This window comes from Microtus pennsylvanicus, chromosome 18 (genome assembly GCF_037038515.1).
Source record: "Microtus pennsylvanicus isolate mMicPen1 chromosome 18, mMicPen1.hap1, whole genome shotgun sequence".
Lineage (NCBI taxonomy): Eukaryota > Metazoa > Chordata > Mammalia > Rodentia > Cricetidae > Microtus > Microtus pennsylvanicus.
Window position 1 is genome coordinate 10,718,584 of NC_134596.1, and position 6,621 is coordinate 10,725,204.

Below are 6,621 nucleotides of genomic sequence, written 5' to 3' on the forward strand. Positions count from 1 at the left end.
AGCCATGGTGCCAGCATTATTCTCCCACAAAACCTCCCGATAGACATCCATAGTCCACATCACCTTCTGAACTATCATCTTCCAAACTTCAAGATACACCTTGCTTTCATTACTCAATGACTTTCCATCAAATTCTTACACATTCTTCCAAAACAAAACAGTGTAGTAAGGCCTATCACTGCAATACCTCACCCCCGGTGCCCACTTCTGTCTTAGCTGCTATTTAGTTGCTATGACAAAACATCATAAGCAAGGAGAGTTTTCAAAGATGCTGTTCCCTAGAGTCTTACTGTTTCAGAGAGTAAGTCCACGACCATCATGGCAGCAGGCAGTGACTTTTATTCAAAACACTGCACTTTGTATCAGCTAAAGTTGCAAGGAAACTTTTAGGCATTCAGACAATAGATATGTATTTGATTTTGTTTTTCTCAGAGCCAGGGATTCCTCTATGCATACTGGAAAATATTTCCTTAGAATATTAATGAATATAGTACATATTTTAACCCACTAGTTGCTAACTAAGAACTTATATAGGAAATGTTAGGTCCAAAAAATAGAAATTGATTAAATAGTATAGAAACTATTTATAATAAGAAATAAAAAAGAAATGAAAATAATCATTTTTAAGGTTTATTTATTAGGTAGTTTTTGCCTGCATGTTTTAGGCATGCCAGAAGAGGTCACCAGATCCCATTATAGATGGTCATGAGCCAACCTGTGGTTGCAGGGAATTGAACTCTGGACTTCTCTTGAAAGAGCAGTCAGTGCTGTTAACTTCTGAATCATCCATCTCTCTAGCCCTGATAACAATCATTTTTTATGGAGTACTTTTTATTGCCTTCAGAATTAGAAGTTGTTTTTATGGAGTTCTCGTAAAAACTCTTTGAGAATGATTTCTATCTGCTGGAAACCACATAACCTGTTTTTCATTTTACTTAAAATATACATTTTTGTGCTTTCCCAGGTGGTGACCATCTTGACAAACACACCAAAAATACCTTCTGAAAAGGCTTTGTCTACAGGATCTCCCAAGTACAGTTATTAAATTGATTGTTTCTGGAGTCCCTTATCATCTCACAACTTGCACAGGAGACTTCAGTGGAATAGAAACGACCTGCTTTGGGCAAGTAACTGACTGGAATGTTCAGTTCTTTTGCTTTCAGTACATCTCGTATTCTCATATTGTATGTTACCTATTTTCTCATTCATATTTCACTTTTTGAGCAGAAGAGACTTTTGTGTGGGGGTTGTACAATTAATGTGCACAGATATTTTTTTTCAATGATACTTCAGATGGTAACAAGGTTTTCGGAGCAATTGAGTTTACCTGCACACCAGTTTTGTTATCATTTGTGAGACGGTTTCCTCCTCCTTTAAACAAGAAATGCAGATTTTAGGCAGGCCCCAAGAAGATTCTCTTATATACTGTGTTCTCTAGAGAAGGTCCTCTGGCTGCTGCTTTACTGACGTTAATGACCTCTGTCTGGGGCAGAAGTACAAGTTTCTGTGGTTTGCCTTTTCTTCAATACCCCAACTGCAGACGTCAATGCCATTGAAACTAGGAATATGTAGAGAAATGTAAGCCTTGCACTGACGAGGCGAGACATGGGGCTGCTATCTTGTAGAATATGTGGCATCATCATTTTATCGGTATCCCCCATGTCCTTTTAGGTCACTGTATCAAAGACATTTGAATTATTACACTTGTTCCTGCTTTACCTAAGTGAAGTTAATATACAGGACTTTTTTAAAAAAAAGTATTAGTTATTTGCTTCTAGACCATAAGTCATGCTGTTCATTGGGGAATTACTATCTGCATCTCTCAATATCTTTTAATAGTTGTTAAGTGTAAGAACACTTGCTAAGAGTTTTTACAGTGCATGTGCATGTATGTCTTCATGTGAGTATGTTCATGTTAGGTATCTGCAGAGGTCAGAAATGAAAGCAGTCCCCCTAAAGCTGGAGTTAGAGGTGAGCCATGATTGCTCAACCCCCAGATATTTTAAGATTATTTACTAATTCCTTTCGTTGAATGAAAGTTGGCGTGATTTACCAGCACATTGTTTAATAGGAGCCAGTAAGATGTCTCCCTGGAAAAAGAGATTTCCATCAGAACCCCGATGTATATCTCTGGAAGCCAGGTGGGAAAGAATATAGCAGAGAACAGAATACTTAATGGATTTTTTTTTAATCTCGTAAATTTGGAGTACAACTCAAGTCTTCTTACTTAGTATATTATTGTAAGGTTTCAGCTGGATTCTTGCCCTCTTCTGTGTGTTTTAATAAGGCCCATTTAGTTTACATGCAGTGGAGTCCCCTTTTTAATAGCAAAGTTAAATTAATGAATTTCAGTTAATCATGTTAACGTTTGTTTCTCATGTTCAGATTGACTTTGATTCTAATCAGACTCAGTGACAGTACATGAAACAGGGGACAATAAAACAATTTATCAGTTTGTGTTAGGGATTACAAAACTTTTTTCTGTAAGCCTCCAGATTTATGGATGCTATTGTTGCAACCAGGAATCTGTTCTTGCGGTATGATAGTACCCAGGGCTAATTCTTACACTGCACCCCTGTAAATAGTTATGGTGAACAAACCTGGGGCCAGATTTGAACTCTAGCAGATGATTTTTGATCACTTGGTGTACTGTATGGTTCATCCAGAGGCTCTTTGATAGATTTTGAAACAGAAGATACACGATGCTTTTGCTTGTACTCGATTCTGAATCATCTCCATCAGCGGGTCTCAAGCTGTGGCTTGTGACCCCTTTTGGTATTCAACATTCCTTTAACAGGGGTCACCTAAGACTATTGATAACATGGATTTATATTACAATTCGTAACAGTAGCCAAATTGCAGATATGAATTAGCAACAAAAAATAATTTTATGATTGGGAGGTTACCATAGCATGAGTAACTACATTAAAGGATCACATTATTAGGAAGATTGAGAAGCACTGAGCTACATATTCAAATATATAGTTGTTGAATGAAATACTTAAGGCTTTTGGTACTTGGCCCTTCATATATTTTTTTTGCAATTTTTAAAGCTAGGTGTTTTAGTACATTGAAATATCACCATCAACAATGATTAAGGCATTCTCTGGTCGTTCATTCTTGATCTTCTAGCCGTGATGAGTTAAGCCTTTATAATATATATAGTAGTTAGTAGCTTTATTATGTTTATGTAAATTGTATGTGGCGTTTGTAGATGTATGATCTTTGTATTAATGTTTTTAAACTTTCTTTTTTAATATAGCACAGAGGTATTTCCAAACCAGTAGTTTAAGTTTGCAAAAACATGCTTTGCTCTATATGTGATATTGTTGATGAGATTGTACATAATTATATCACTATGAAAATATATTTGGGTTCGTAATAATTTTCTAGGTGTGATAATATTATATCATCATCTATGGTTTCTGTCAATGTTGTGAAATTGCTCTTAAAGGTTATCCGGGCTAAGCCAGAGAAGTGGTGTCATGACAGTGCTAATTTTCATAAATGTGTTTACTATGTTTCAAAAACATTTAAATCATAGTCAGTCTAATCAGTGAAATCGTGTTTTTAAAAACCTAAGCCTGCTTTAAATGTTAAGTGGCCAAGATCTTACAAAAATAAGTACTTTTTTAGATGTAAAAAAAACTCTAAATGTCTCCAAATTTTCCACTTCCTCCTAAATCCCTTGAGTATATACTATGGTAATGAGTTTTTTCTTTCTCTCTTTTATTTTGATAAAATTTTGGGGCTGTCTGCTCTTTATCTAGTCTTCCTCTCTGCTTTCCTCTCACTCATCATTTCCTTTCCTTTTCCTTCCCTTTCCTCTCGTCTTATTTCTGTTTATTTATGTCATGTAGTTCTCTGAGCTGCATATATAATCTCCTAATTGTCCAATATTTTCCTGCATGTACATTATAAAAGTGTGTGTGTTCCTTTAAACCTGACTTAAAATTTAAGAACTCTGATGTGTTAGTTTTGCTTTATCATATTGCATTGTATTATACTAATTATATTATTATATTAATTATATCATAAAACTAATTTTTAAATTAACTGAATTATAAAAATAAATAAGTAAAATTGATAAAACTAATTATATATATATATAAATTATAAATTTAAAATTTATAATTTATAAATTATAAAATTATATATATAAATTATATATATATATATGTTGTTTTGAGACAAGATCTCCGTATGTAGATCAGACTTCCCTTGTACTTTGTACTCACAGAGCTCCACTGAGCATGCTCTGCTTCTATATTGCTGGATTTAGAGGCTTACATCACCATACCTAGTTGGGCCATTTCTTTAAATTAGAAGATTTTTTGCAACTGTTTATCTTATTTTATTTATTTAGTTGGTTTTGTTTGTTTGTTTTGCTTGTTTCAGTTTTTGTTCTTTTTTTGAGACAAGGTTTCTCTGAGCAGCCTTAGCTGTCATGGAGCACTCTTTGTAGACCAGGCTAGCCTAGAATTCACAGAGATCCATCTGTCTCTGCTTCTGGAGTGCTGGGATTAAAGGTGTATATGCCCATTGCCCAGACATTACTATTCTATCTCCTTGTTTATTTTCAGTTTCTTAACCTATTTATCTCTTCTTAGTTTAACTTTGGTGGTTTGGAGACATCTAGAAATTCACCCAATTGTTATAGAGTTTCTAACATAATAAAACATATGGGGTTTTTCGTTCTGCTGTTTTTATTTTTCTATTTAATTTTTTTTTAATTTTACACTCTAGCCCCAGTTCCCTCTCCTTCCACTTCTCCTACCCCACCTCCGCCATCCACTCCTCAAAGGAAGTAAGGCCTCACTTGGGGAGTCAACAAAGTCTGGTATACCAGGTTGAGGCAGGAACAAGCCTCTACTCCCCACCCCCATATCAACATAAAACAAAAACCAACAAAACAACCATAAACAAAAAACAAAACCTTAAGTATTTCAGAGGATTGTATGTATGTATGTATGTATAACAACAATGAATGACAAAAAAGTTTATGAATATTGAAAATAGCAAAGGAGGTTTGTGGAAAGACCTTTGAAAGGAAGGAGCAAATGATGTAATTATACTATAATCTCAAAATATTAGTAAAAGAGGTTAAAGGAAGAAGTGCAAAGCCATTTTTCCAAGGTTAGCTGACATTGACAAGAGTGTCTATGTGATCATGACTTAGAATAAAGCTCGGGAACTATGGGCCATTACCACATGCCAGCAGACACTAAAACACCATATTAATATGTGTGGACTATTTAAATCAAACTAGAGTTGACTTGCTATCCATACCTATCACACTTTCACATATTCACACACAGTTTTAATTACATGGAGTTATGCTTGAGAATTTCTTAAGCTAGACCAGAAAGAGGTTTAATTGTAACGAGAGAGTTATTTAGAATCAGGGTCTCTTGTATCTCAAGGACAGGTTCAAATCCACTGTGAGCTATGGGTGACTTTGAACTTCTAATCATCCTGAATACACGTCCTTCACATTCAGTTTTAACATTTTAGGTTATAAAGATTTATACTTACTAAACTAGCTTCTTTTGTACTGGGAAAGCAGTGATAGTCATTGTACAGTATTTTATTTATATTTATTTATTTATATTATTTCAAAGCAGGATTTCTTTACGTTGTCCTGGAACTAGTTCTGTAGACCAAGCTGGTCGCAAACTCACAGAGATCCATTTGCCTCTGCCTCCCAGGTGATGGGGTCAAAGGTGTGTGCCAGCATCACTTAGCCTTATTATGTGGCATGTCATAACTGTTCAAATAAAATTTTATTTCCATCTGTAGCCTGAGGCCATATATCTACTTACTAGATATATTACTAGTACTATTGAATCAGTTAGAACCTAAAAATGGTATTAATTCAACCTCATGGTGAAATATATGAGACTCTCTTCTCCATTTTATTTTTAAAAGAACCTTCTTCAGTTCCTTTATCAGGCAGGTCTCACTTGTAAGAGTAACTCATTTGATGATGCATACTACCATGCACCTAGTTAGCACAATGCAGGAAACTGTACAAGTAAAAGCCTGCCTTTAGTTATAGCTGCTAAATTATCTTTCATAAATGCAATTACTACATGTTTCTTACTTTAGTGGGCATTATCTTCTTTTGTTAAACTATTAATCAAATTAATATATAAGTATTATTTCTCAGCATCATAGGTTTCACCTGTGTCCCTTAAAGAGTGACTAAAGCACATTGATTATAGCAAAATTACTACAGATAAAACTGGTTTAGCCATTTAAAATTAGAGTCAATAATGTATGTAGCAAATGGATCATATTTATCTCTTTATATTTTATTTTCTAAATTTCTTCATCTCTATGTTGTCTGGCTCTAAAGGCTAGGATAGGAGAGAAAGAAAGAATCTTGAATTGAGAATGTATTAACTTCAAATTAACTTGTAACTAATTCTTATTTTGCCTTCAGTTACTTATTCAACATATACTTGGTGTATATATTTTCTAAAGGCTCACCTAAATCAATTGGGAAACAAAGCATTGTGAGTAAGTGGAAAAGCACATGAATGGTTCATAAAGGAAGTGTAATGGATGGCCACAAACATAAAATACATTCAATTAAGCCAGTCTTTATTACTAAATGAT